Here is a 14,434-nt window from a genome sequence, read left to right as displayed (position 1 = left end):
GATTGAGTCAGACGGCACCAGGGCGGGGCGATCCACGTACACACCTGGCATACTGTGTGTGATTCTATCTTAGATGAAGGTAATTTTCTATTACAATACTGGAGTTACGCTGGGCAAACATCCAGAATGAATATGAACCTTAATACTGTTTAACTTTTTCCTTTTACTATATTTGATCTCCTTTGAAAAGTCAAGGTAAAAAAAAATCAATACAGATGAAGAATGTGAAGTGAGTATCTTGCATACTATTAAGAAAATTGTTCGCGTTGATCTATCTGTTAAAAATAAAACTACAGCCATTATCAAAACAGTAAACCATAATATCTCAAAATGTAGTTGTCAGCTTGGAGTAATCTCAGTTTTATATTGTGCAGCTATATAATGAATTTGTTCCCTTTAGGTACAATATACCCAAGAGTATTTTCCAATGCAATAAGTGAAGAGCATCCCTTCTATTTTGGTGTAAAGAAAGCTGGGAATATTGAGTGACTAGCTAATGAAAAATTACACATCCATGCCAGCAACATAATGTATTGGTAGTTAGAAAGCTATACTGTGTATTATGCCAACAGAAGTTTTATAGGAGAAAATTGAGTTCACAGAATCCGTATGAGGACTTTAAAGTTGCAGATATTGATTGATATGCTTTAGATTGTCTCCAAGGTCCTGATTTTTCTCCCCAGTGTGCACTAGGAGAACGCAAATTCAGTTACACTGAATTAAACGAGTGCAAAGGCATGATATCTAGGTTCAGAATATCTGCAGAATTGCTGTCAGTATTTTCTCCCTACTATATTCTTCATTTTCATTTCATTTTTCCTTTACCATCTGTATAGGCCTAATTTCAAATGGGAAAAAAAAAAATCAATCAAACAGAAAAGAAGCGTTCACAGTTCTATCAGGAAAAAAGCAAATAAAAAATAATTGAATGGCTGTGACAGAGTGCATGCAGTGCAGCATGCAGTCTGCAGTGCTGTGGAGGAGCTATTCAAAGTGCAAATTACATGGTTACAATGGTGTCAGCGAGTGTGGTTGTTATCTTGTGTAACTCCATATCCCAGGTGCACAAGGACAAATCAGTAACAGAAAAAGCTGTCTGCAAAAAGGTTGTGTTGTCTACACTGTGCCTTTACACCAGGGCTGAACTCAGCCATTAATACCAGATAGCATTGTGTAATCCACCCTCTACTGCCTTCTGTGTTTAGTTTATAGGAGTTCATCTGGTAGTTTAAGGAATAAATCTGGATGAAAGGATTCTGCTTTTCCTTAGATTTCAAAGTCTTTTCAGTTCTTTTGAGCTTTAAGTGCATGGATAGTAAATGCACAGTTCCTAAGGGTGTATTTTCTCAACAGTAATTGGTACACCAGTGTGCAGCAAGCAGAACCTGGCCATGAAAGTTCCTCTTTATTTAAACACACATACGCACATACATATACATATGGATGTATCTATTCAGGCATTACAGTATCACAAGACACCAGTAAGTTAATGGAAGTTAAAAGCAAGGACATAAGCAATACTGAGTATATAAAATTATGTAAAACAACAGTTTTTAAAAAAAAGGTATTCTAGCATCTCTATTTTAATTATTCTAAAAAGGCAACAATGTTTCAGCACTGAATTTTTTATCCCCCCTTCTTTTTTTTCCATGCTATGGAATCCAGTGCATCTCCCCTCCACCCCTTCCTCTCCCCCCCCTCTAAAAAGCTCCTTTATCTCCCCTGTGTTTTGCTTCTGGCTAAAAGTTGGTGTTAGTGCTGTATGTTCGTTTGACCCACATTCTTCTGTGAACCACAGGCCACTTCCCGCCTGTGGTGGATGTTAGCTCCTCAAGACTCACAACTAAGATACTTAGGAATAAGTTAAATTGTTGAATAGTTCTTCAATATGGTCTTTCTAAAGACATATGAGTCTTAAGTTAGATCTTCCAGAATCTTTTGCTCTACAAATAAATTGCTTCAGTAACAGGATGGTCAAATATACCAAGCTAGGTGTTCTATTTACACTCACTAAATCGCTGGATATTGAGATTTTTATGATGAAATCTTTTGCTACCTCACGTTCTGTCCTTCCCTTCCCCCCCTCCCCCCCCGGAAGGGAAGTTTCAGACATCATCTCCCTCCCTCCCACCACACCACCCCACCCAGATTGATGGCTGGGAAACTCAGCCTACCCTTCAAGCTAGCCATCAAATAGGAGATATGGGACTGAACAAAGTAGAAAATAAGTCAATGTATTATCTTTTCTCTGTTTCTTCCTTTATACCTTTTGTTAGGGAGTAGGCTAGAGGCTTTTAAGTATGGTGTGCAGATTCACTGAACCAGTTAATCCCATTAAAATGTTCTGAGCACAGATGGAGCTCTGTGATCTTCAGTTACATACAACCCTGTAAAACATTGGAAAACCCCAACTGGCTGCATGAGTCACTGAAAAGTCCATTGTTCAAATAGCTGGAAGCAGCCCCCTGCATTTTTAAAGGCAAGCTGCTTTCTGTAAAGCAACACAGTCACCTCTCTCAGCTGCTCATTCAGACCCTGTCCTGGACACAGAGCAGCACCGACCTCTCTGCGAAGGACACACGCATGAGACAGCTTCAACTACATACTTCCATGGCCTACCCTACCAGGCACAGATCTCCAGCTGACCATATAGTTATAGGTAACTCATGCTCACTGAACTAGTTCCCTCCACCTGTGTTTGAAGCAGTCCAGAGCCCAGTGATCTGTGTCTCGCACTCAGGGTTCATGAAAACACCTGGTGATTCTAGTGCCATTTAGAGAGTGCTAGGAATGACCCACTGCCCTGTGAAGGGACAGTGTAATTCTGTAGCAGTACAGCCTCCAGAAGCTCAGTATTGGTTTTATATCCAACAGACATAATAATCCTGTTATTAAAGGATGTAACACTATAATATGATAGAAAGTACAGTGATAATAACAGGGAAACAAAGTCTTTGGCTGCAGAAAATGAGGACAAGCTAAAATGCAGCAGCTGCAGATACAAAACCAAAGGAGGGGAAAAAAAAAAAAAAAAGCTGCTTACCCTCAGAAAGCATGAAGTAGACAGGGATCTCCAGGAAAACACTCTTACCTCCACTGCCAACCCTTAAATGAGGTCTGGGAGGGGGTGGATCCTAGCTGCACCCCTTGCAGTCACTCAGGTGCACTGCATGCAGCTGAGTACCCTTGGGTTGGCCCTGCCCTCCCATCAGGTGCATACTGTTTCAGGCCTTGACTTAGCATTTTTGCTACAAAGGTCAAACCAAATGGCGTTGCCAATATGTAAAAACTACTGTCTAACAAAATTGTCAGTGATGGTAAAATACAAGAAAAGGCTGTTTTTCTTCTGATACCTTAGTTAGTTACCCCCTCTGGGAATTTACACAAAATACATCCCCAGAAAGCATTGTTCTTCACAGAAGCTGAACCATAATGAATTCTTTGTTGCATCCACTCAGTTGTACTCCATAGTATATGTCAGGTGCATACAGGAGATAATAAGCTCACCCCTGCAGGGTCAGCAAATCAGCATCTATATTTAGGGACACCAAGGAATACTAAGGAATTGCAAGGTAAAAGTACTATCTTCTCGTATGTAAATTCTGTCTCGTTAGGCCTAAAGTGAAATATTAAAAATATTATCCCAAACCATACAAAACCACAGATAAATCCTACAAATACGTGCATACAAGAATTACACAGAATCACAGGGGTTGGAAGGGGCCTCAAGAGATCACCGAGTCTGACCCCCCTGTCAAAGCAGGTACCCTACAACAAATCAAATAGATTGACATCCAGATGGATCTTGAGTATCTCCATAGAAGGAGACTCCACAGTCTCTCTGGGCAACCTGAGTGCTCAGTCACCCTTACCATAAGGAAATTCTTCCGCATGCTATTACAGAGCTTCCTGTGCACAAGTTTTAGGCCATTACTCCTTGTCCTATCTCTGCACACCACTGAGAAGAGCCTGGCCTCATCCATTTGCCTCCCATCTTCCTTGAGATATTTATAAACATTAATCAGAACCCCTCTCAGTCTTCTTTTCCCAGAGCTGAAAAGATGCAAGTTATTCAGTCTTTCCTCGCACAAGAGATGCTCCAGACCCTTCATCATCTTTCTGGTCCTCCGCTGGACATCTCTTTCTTGAATCAAGTTTAACTGAACTTTGATTCTTTTAGTTACAATTTCATTTTATTTTTTAATCACTTTTATTTGTTTTACAGAAATTGAGGTTGTTGTTAATTGTCTACTGATCTTTGTAATTCCTTGAAAATGTCTCTAAATTTTCTCCTGCTGCAAATGTCCACTTCTGTAGCTCACTGTTGCATGGTACACTGCCACCTCTTTCACATAAATGAAATGACAGAATGATGTACTGAATCAGCATGCAAGTGTGTTATGAAGCAATTATGTTTGATGGTGCAGATGTGTTCAAATTAACTTTCTTCCCTGACTTCAGAAAATTTGCATCAGAGACTTAGGGGAGCATTTCTTGTATTATTAAAAATAAATTACTAGCAAAATAGGGCAAAGATTGATCCGACTCTAACGGTTAAAAGCAGTGAAAGGGAAAACAAGCCTGCTTTGCACAGTTAGCAATATATTACACCCTAGTTTTGGCCCTGGATTGCAGTTCATAAACAAAAGTATTTTAAAGCAATACATATCAATCACTCACTAAGGCTCACTCTATGGTGAATTAATTAGATCAACTTTGTTCTCTACCTAAATTTCTGTAACAGTTTGAAAAGCTTGAGCTGTGTATGGTAAAGCATCATTTGCTGAAGTGATGATCTTAAAACAGGATTCTGAAGTGGAAAAAATATGTCATGCCTGCTTTTTAAAGAGAAAGATAATATTAAAAATCTGTGTTAAAGAAGAGACGCCCATCCTTTAACAGGATCAGTAGTTTTGTCAGATGTATTTATTTTTGTGTGTCGCAAATCACAACTAAATTTAACTCTCCGATGTATTTTAATTCAAGTAGAATGTGTGGTATGAAGACATTTTGCATACTATATTCCGGTAGCCTAAAAACAATCTAAGGGAATGAGCAGCATTGTCTCAATCCAAGTGGCCTTGACTGCAAATATATTCAGAAATATTAATTCCCAGTTTGAATGTGGAATACAGTCCCTTTGAGATGTAGTGATCACAACATACATAAGCTTACTTCTATTGAAATCAATGAAAAATCTTCAACTGAACTCACTACAATCAGAAGTACAGCTACATTTTCTTCAGGTAATTATTTTTCAAAAGGCTGAGTTAGCTATTAGGTCACTTGACTTTAGTGCCTAAAGCTAAAGCTTTTGTAAGTGTCTGGAGATCTATTTTGCAAGCGAGATTCTTAAGGAAGGATAATTCCAGTATATTAAATTCACTGCTTACCTGAAAGTAAGTACCTTACATTTACTTCCTGAAGGATATATACATGCATGCCATCAAAGACAAGCTGTCAAAATAAGATCAAGTGCTGCTTAAGTTCACTTAAAAGCCGACTTTCATTCCAAGGTTATGTGCTTCTTCAAGGTGAAGCGTGTGGAATTGCATACAGTCCTGTTGCAGCACTGATTTTGCCTGTTTGGAAATGTCACAGATGTTCCTATAATTTGCCAATGCTAGCTGGACTTCACTGGTTGAATGTATGTCCAGAGTAAACTCTGGAGATCATTTATTCTTCAAGGGTTAATTAGGCACAGTCAAAATAAAGCAGACCAAAAAAAAAAACATGACAAATCATTAAGTCTTTTGTCAGTGCTCTAAGTGAAAAAAAAAAACAAACCATCATTATCACCATGGTGTTCTCATTTTCTAAATATTTATATCAAATATTCTACCAAATATATCTATATTAAAGGGAAATCTTGAACAGCTAGACAATTAAAATTGCTACTAGGTGAAATTCTGGGAGATAATTAGATATAATAATTAAACAAACATGAAAGATAGCTATTCATTGTCAATCTGGATGCAGTATATTCTATGGATAGTCCCAGTGAAATTAGTAGAACATTTACATTCAGTGAATGTAAATCTTTGTTTTACAGAATCTGTTTTATAATGAAAATGTACGTTTGAAATGAGAACTATGTGTCCTTTTGCATTAAAAAGAACAAACAACAAAACAAAACAGTGGTTGTATCAAGAAGTTTACTTTTATATTTAAACAACAGAGCTCAGGAGCAAAAAGGACTTTTTGTATTTCTTCATGTGCTGGTAGATGTTATTCCAGAGAGCATATATTATGAATATAGGTTGTTGACTAAGTAATGAATAACATTTATTCCCTTGCTCTTCCTTTTTTTCTTTTTTTAAATATATTTGTTACCTGTGATTATCCATGATTAACTAATTTTGACATGAAATTGTGCACCTGCATCAATATACACATGTTGCTTGCTGTGCATATTGTACTTTTCATATAATCAATTGGAAATGCTGTTTCCAACCCAGTCAAGATGAGTTTTTGTCTTGACTTCCAAGGGACAGGATTTTACCTGTTCCCATTTTTTCTTTCCTTTGGCAGCTTAGTAAAACAGATTTGCACCTAGTTACAATGGGTGCATGAGGTTTCTTCTTTAAAGATTAAAGATCCCAATAATTTTCAAGTATTCAGTTCAGTTTTTTATGGAATCACACATTTTCACAAATATCTGTCAATGGCACGGATATTTATGAAGAATAAACTATGTCATTATTTATAAACTGCAAAGTTATTGAACTGTAACCATGCATTTGTCAACATTTTGGACAATGGCTGGTTTCCCAGCTATGTAGAGTGGACTGATATCCTCCTCCAACATTTCAGTCTGGCATCTACCTTGCTTGTATAAATTTAAGCACATTCTTAATACTTAGTTACTTAGTCAGTCATCAGATTCATTGTAATCTCTTTTCTCCTATACCCAACAGATTTCATCATCTTATGGTATTACTATATTCCACACTTTTTTTCTTGTTGAGAACATGTTAAGTATTTTCTAAGCTTGGTGACCAAAGTGTTGCTTTATGGTTTTTTTTTCTTTCTTTTTTTTTTCCCCAGATACTGAAACTCATCTGTGCTAATAGGTCTGTACTCTTAATTCTTTTAAATGCTGTACAGAAACAAAATGAGCTTCAATTTACTCAAGCTTTACTTTTCCTTTTAACGGATATATATCAGGCATTTGTTCAGTGTCTGACGTAAAACCCAGTGCTATCCATATTAGAGAAAAACAATTATGCAACAGTATGATTATCTTCCCTCTTCAGCACCTCATGTATAATCATGCTAATAAGTCTGACACCAGCTAGTGCATTTTCTAAGTGATAATTGGGGATTTAGACACGTGGATGCAATGACATTAGAGGAGGTAACCAAATCCTAGGACTCAGTTTTGAAAACCATCACCCTGCAGCAGATTTAATGAATTTCATTTGGTTGCTTACGTAGTTTTGATGAACGGGAAGAGAAAGATTTCATTTTTGGAAAACAGCAGTGTAACAATAGTGTCATCTATGAAAACAGTAATCTGCACCAAATGAAGTTTCAGCTAGTCAAGTACTTTTACGAAAATAGCAACAACTCAGGCTCATTAACACCTACAGTATCATTTATTTTAAACTCTATATAAAAGGGATACCTATGCTCAATCCTTTTGCTTCTGAAAATAATACCCATCGTTTACTTTTACGTGTTCTTTTAACTGCAGTTCCCCTTTTATTTATTTATTTATTTATTTTTGACTACAGGGGACAAAGCATGCTGGAAAACTGCATTTCAGATTTTTTGTTTGTTTCTTTCACTCTTCTCTATTGCTTCCCTTACTGCACCTTCCCTGCTCCTTCTCCACTACTGAGAATGTTTACTGTGGAGAAGATTCTAACTGATTTATCAAAAACATCCCCAAACTTTGCAACTAAAAAAAAATATACAAAGGGAAAATAAACTGGTGTAGATATGAGTACAGGAAAGAAAATGCAGAGGGGAAATGCTGTGCAAAAGGAAAGCAGAAAAAAAGGAAGTGAGTTCAATGCAAAAAAAAATAATAATAATTATAATAAAAATTGTCAGAGATGATAGAGCACCAGTCCCAACATTCCAATTCTCAAGTTGATGAGACAGTGACAAAGTAATGTAAATGCTGCAGTTAAAGTCAGTGTCAGTCAAAAATAAAGTCAAGAATAAGGTGTAATGTAGTCACCTCCTATTGCGTCCCTCACCATCTGCTAAATCTTGACACATAATATATCATAGAATGAAGTGTAAAGTGCAAGGTCAAGATCCAAGGTATTTCACTCATCGGGGAACTCCTGATAGAAAGTCTTTATTGATCGCTCACAGCTACATAACAGCACCTTTGTAACTCTGTAATTGGTGCTGAAAGATTTTATGTTTTTATACCATTCAGCTTGTGATACTATCCAGTGTGGCAAGGATATGCAAATGGTGGCTTGCAGGCTGATTTAATATTGAAAGGCAAGGTATAGATCAAGGAAAGGAATTAGGCAATGCTTCAGCATGATTTAATCTCAAAACTGGGCTATGAAATTTCTGAGCAGGTAGTATCTAATATTAGTCATGAGATTGATAAGAAGGAAGTGAATGTGTTAAAAAATGGTTTGCCTCACAAAAATCATTTTTCAAGTGATGGCAATTATACCAAACACAAATTGCTTCCATGGGTGTCATACTTTCAGACAGAATTAATGAGTGACTTAATAACTCCTGTATTAACATAATAGGCTAGTTAGACTAATTCACTGGAAAAGTTGAAGTATCATTATATGTTTTAACATAGCATTGTTATTGGTGAGGGTATTTTATTAAGTGACAGGGAAATTAGTTAAATCACAGGTAAAAAAGATTAATCATGCAATCCACCTCTAGAGATCTACATTTAGCCAACATTTAGCCAAAGGGACATGAATGATAAACTGCTAAACATACCTGCCATCACAAAGTCATATAATTTGGCAAATATGAGGAAACTTTTGCCTTAAGTACATACACAAATCTAAAAAGAAGCATAAAGTTTTATAACAGCAGCAGCACTTACTCCACTGTCATTAAGCTTCTCTCACCAGTTTTATAAAGGGTTTTATTACTTGGCCATTTCACCTTAAGGTAATATTTGCCATGAAAGGAGGCATTCAAGGCCAGGCTGGATGTGGCTCTGGGCAGCCTGGTCTAGTGGTTGGCGACCCTGCACATAGCAGGGGGGTTGAAACTAGATGATCATTGTGGTCCCTTTCAACCCAGGCCATTCTATGATTCTATTATTCTATGACTAATCCAAACTGGTGCTCAACACCTGTGACTTCTGCTGAATTCTTCAGTGAAGTTTACAGGTGCTATCACCAGCTCAGGAGTTAACTTTAGGCTCTGTCACTAAGTCTTTGAAAGCACTTCCACTGTTTTTTTCAGAACAGGGTAGATCAAAACTAGGCAGATAAATAAATATGATAATAAAGTGTTCCATAAGTCCCAAATAAGTTAATATATATATTTTTTTCATTTCCATTCTCCCTGTCCTCTGAAAATAAGGTCTATTTGAAAATAAACAACATAGGGATTCCAAAATGTGCAAAGAAGTGCACACACATTAGATAAACAATAGCTCAGGGAAGATTTCAGTGCAAAAATATTCTCTGTTTTCATCTCCCTGTAATTACTCAGTGTGAGTGGAATGTGTTATTGGTTGCTTTTGCTACAGGTACTTTTAGGCCCAAGTGAAGCTAAAATCCTACTCCCACAGACTGTTCTTACTAACAAAAGTTTACAGTCTAAATGAGGAAATTCGCTACAAGAAGTGTGAAGATGCATCAGTATCATTACTTTTGAAGAGACTGTGTCCCATTTGGGCAAGTGAGCAAACTGCATTCTATCTGGGAATGGGACCTGAGTGAGTTCTTTACTTTTGTGCATATAAGATTGTCATTCATTTCTATATACCAAAGTCTACCTTAGGTTAAAATATTTTTAAGTATTCCCTATGCTTACTAGTCTGAAGTTGATATTATTATATTTATGAACTGTGTCAGGTGGACTGTGACTTATTTTCCAGTATTAAAGTCTTTTTTATTTAGCTGCACAAGTCCTCCCTCATACCATCATGATTCTTCCAAATTACTTAGGTAGGCACAAAACGTTAGATTGCTTAAAGCTAGGATGGATTTAGTGAAATCTAGATTTACTTCAGGGGATACAGAAAGAATTTCTCCCTTGTCATGTCAAGAAAAAAAAACCAACAACAACAAAAACCATAGAGCATCTGGTTCAACCTAGAGTTATATCCCAGAGAATAAGGCTCTGATCTGTGAAAAGTCCTTCTGAAAGCTAAGCTGAAACATGTGCTGTAGGACTGCCCATGCAGCATGTTACTTTTTCCCCAAAGACAAACAAATTCAAAGGTAGATGTGGCACAATAACTGAAAGCATCACTTATGATGGCAGTTTTTTGTAGTGAATGAGAATTGTGGTGTTCTAGTATGGTAAGGCTTTCTTTACTCATCCCATAATAAAAGCAAGCAGATCTGATATCTCTTGCCAAAAATGTAATTACTATTTGCAGTTGTCCTGTCACTGGATTCTATTTCTCATGAGAACAAAAAAAGACATAATATTACAGTGGAAACTAAAGATAACACGGATCTGTGTTTCAGTAAAGCTGCAAGAGTGCATCATATGCATCAAATCATGCTGCAAGAAACAGTACCTATAAATAACAAATAGCCTCAAAAATAACTGGGTTGTAAAACTTGGAAACAGAACCACTGCAGTATGCTACTATTTGCTCTTGATTCCAGCAATCTCTCCATTTATCTAAGGCAGCTGCTGACCCATATTACTTTTTGTACTTTTCCAAATGGCTTTAGCATATGTCCAAGCTGTGTAGAGAATAAAAATGTGTGATGCTGAACATTATGCTATTCTGCATCCTTACCACCAGAAAAGATCTGGACCAACAGTCAGTGACATTTTCCTCTAGTGTAGGTATGAGCTGAAATGACACAATTCCAGTATAAATGCTCCTGCTGACCAGCTATGGAGACAGTAACTATATCACCAGAGAATGTGCAAGCAAAGAAGCAGTGAGAACAACAACAACAATAAAACAAGAAACAAGCTGAATTAATTTTAATTATGAAGGAATTACCACAACTGAGATGAAAAGTAAAATGAGCCTGATAGAACAATAGAACTGTGGAACCACAGAATCACATAATGGCTTGGGTAAGAAGAGACCTTAAAAATAAGCTAGTTCTTCTGGTCCAACCACCATGCCATGGGCAGGGTGGCCACTCACTAGGTCAATCTCATTATTGACTTCTCTATTCTTACTGTGTATTCCCTATACTTCAAATGGGTTCCTCTTGTGTCCCCTGGAATAAAAAGCAATAAATAAATAAATAAAGCCACAACCAGTCAAATGGAATGAAATAGGGAGTAATGAGTAGTAGGTACTCATTTCATGTTCTGAGATAATGCTTCTTTAAGATTTCTGCAAAGTCTCTTCACACTGCTTGTTCAAATGGTGGTAAAGAGGGTACCTTAAAGTCTTTGTTTAGTCAATAAGATAATCTGTCTCCCAGAGCCTGAGTTCATTTTTGGAAGAATATCTTTCCTCATATCTAATACACTATTGCACAGATATGCTGAAATATTTTTTTTTTCTGTTCCCGTGACATGGTATTTTGAGGTACATCTGCTCTTAGGTTACTCAAATCCTCAGGATGGTATCAGGAAGAATGTCACTCAAGTTTTCACACAAAAACATATATTTTAGAGGCAAAATGTAGCCAGACACATAGTGACACACTTTAGGCTTTTTAATAAACAGTACTAATGATTAAAACGAAAACTTTATTTCCAGAAAAAAACATCTTAACTCCTTTTAGATTCTGAAAAACAATTTGTCACTTTCTGTAACGTGTAAATGACATAACATTTCATGGAACATGCTCATTAAATTCCCATTTCGAATCAAAGCGTTATATATGTACCTTAGAGAAAATTTGCAAGTCTTCTGACTTCATTGTGCATGTGAGTGCTGAGTTGTAACAAGATTAGATTAATTTATTATTCTCTTTTCTATCTACAGTTATGATCAAAACATTTCCCATGCCCCCATGGCCACTTTTCCTTATAATTTCAGCAAATATTAGCAGTATGTTTTGCACTATTTTCTAGTGTCACTTCTGAGATTCTACTTGAGCTAATGTCACTGAAGTCTGCATCACCAGTGATACGAATAATTTCAGTCTTCGAGTCTGCACCCAAACCAGAATTCTAACTAATTTAGATAGTTTGCCAGTGCAGTTATATAATTTACTTTAAAATCACAACATATGGCTCAAGTTAATAGAATTTCATTGCCAACATTTTTCTCAACTAGCCCTCACAGCATCCTGCAGTAAGATATCCATTCACAATCAGAATATATATAATAGAAAGTGTCAAAATTAAATTCCCATAGAACATTAATAAAGCTATTGTAAATACACAGGGGCAACTTGACCAAACAGCACAAATGTAACTGCAACTGCATTACTCCAGATTAAGCTCCACTATGAGATAATCTCTGAAGACTTTTTTTTTTTTTTTTTTTCTTTTGGTAACTGTTACTGAAATTAACAATAAAACTAAATACAACAGTTTATTTTCTGTACAGACTTAGAGATGTTTAGTATAAGAATGCCTGCTTCTAGCAATCTAAGTAGAACTGAAGAGTTTTGAAATCTGTAATGTGATTCCTTAAAAGCAGTAAAAATCAAGATTTGTTCATAAAGAAAATTCCTTTACTGCTTCTATGTTAATGTAACACATTCTGTGTCTTCTTAAAAATTTCTACACTGTAAGAGGATTTTAACGCACATTGGGGCACTTCTTTTGAGCTATGTATGGGACTTAGGAACAATAGTCCCTAAACTGGCTGAATGCAGTTCATGGCTTATCTACATTAACAATTTATCATATAACAGTTTATGAATGGTATATTTTAATGTATGGAATCTCAGTCCATCATGAAAAACAGTTATTGGCTTTACTTCATTCTACAAGAAAAGATTTTAATAATCTTGAATTGCTTACCTCAACTCTCTAGCACCATGGCCCAGCTACTGCGCAGTAGTGTTTTACACACTTTAATGTAACTGTTTTTCTAACCCTTTGAAAACTTATCAGAAAATGTGTCTGTTTATTTAGCTGATGAAATACAAGAAAGGTTTTTCACACTATTGGACATTTTGTATTGTTTATTAGGTACTGAGTGGGGTATCTCCCATAGCTTAAAGTGTTTCTGAACAAACAAACTAAGGAATTTATCTGTCAGCAAGAAAGCAGGTGTTACATTAATAATATCTTTTATTAGAAATATGCTAGCGGTATCACATTTGATGAGTCAGTAATTCTTTTTAAAATATGAATATAGACTGTTCACAGTGTCAGTATAACTAATTTTACTGCATCCTACCAAGAAATATTTAAAAATAGATGCTTCTGAAGAGCTTCTGAGTATTTAATGAAATATGGAGTGGAGTGAAGTGTTCATCATCTGGGGATTTCTGACTGGAAAAGGGGGGAACTCTGGAGGAATTTGTTAGCAGTCAACAAAAGAATGAAAATGCCAGTAATGTCTCCAGTCATGGGATCAGTACTAACATATAGTTGATGATTTTTAAGCCATTTGAAAAATGCCGTATATTTTTTTCAGAGGTTTTTCCCAGAATTTGCTGAGTACAATACCATAATTACTATAAATGTAAAGTAATTTTTTCAGACTATTACTAGGAAGAGCTAAAAACCTTGTTTAGCTCTTTTAGGAATATGTGGAAAGAATCCCATTAGTAGGATGTGTCTCCAAGACGGAAAACAAAACACAGTGCAATCTTTTCCTTCATTTGCAAAGTACTTCTCCTGTAGTTAATAAGGTTAATGTAACATTCAGATAGCAGCACTACAAATTCACAAACAGTACATGTTAACAAATCAAGATTTTTTTCCTTGTTTTGAATTCCCTGTTGTCCTTCAGCATAAAGAGGCATCTCCTTTTCCTCTCTCCTTCATTCCCTCCCCTCTCTGAAGTGTATATGCAGTATAAATAAAATATTAATATGTAATGATACAGAGTATAAATTCCATATATATTGCAAAAGCAATAAGGCTTAATGAAGATGAGTAATACGATCACTAAACTCACAAGCACTTAAAGTAAGCTGTTGCTAAAAAAGTCCTCAATCATTTGGTCAACCAATCAATAGTATTTCATGTCTTCAAAATAATAAGATGTCATGGATCTGCTAATTTCAATGAAAAAGAATTTTTGCATAAAGCAGAGTGATTTTGTACTTCTTGCTCCTTAAATCACATTATTTCCTTAAGGAGTAATGCCTTTCATCACATACACAATGGATTTGTGCATAACATAGGTTAATTTCCTCAGTGGTTT

Source organism: Gallus gallus, chromosome 4 (assembly GCF_016699485.2).
Source record: "Gallus gallus isolate bGalGal1 chromosome 4, bGalGal1.mat.broiler.GRCg7b, whole genome shotgun sequence".
NCBI lineage: Eukaryota > Metazoa > Chordata > Aves > Galliformes > Phasianidae > Gallus > Gallus gallus.
The sequence above is the reverse complement of the archived record's forward strand: the minus strand, read 5'-3'. Positions refer to the sequence as shown.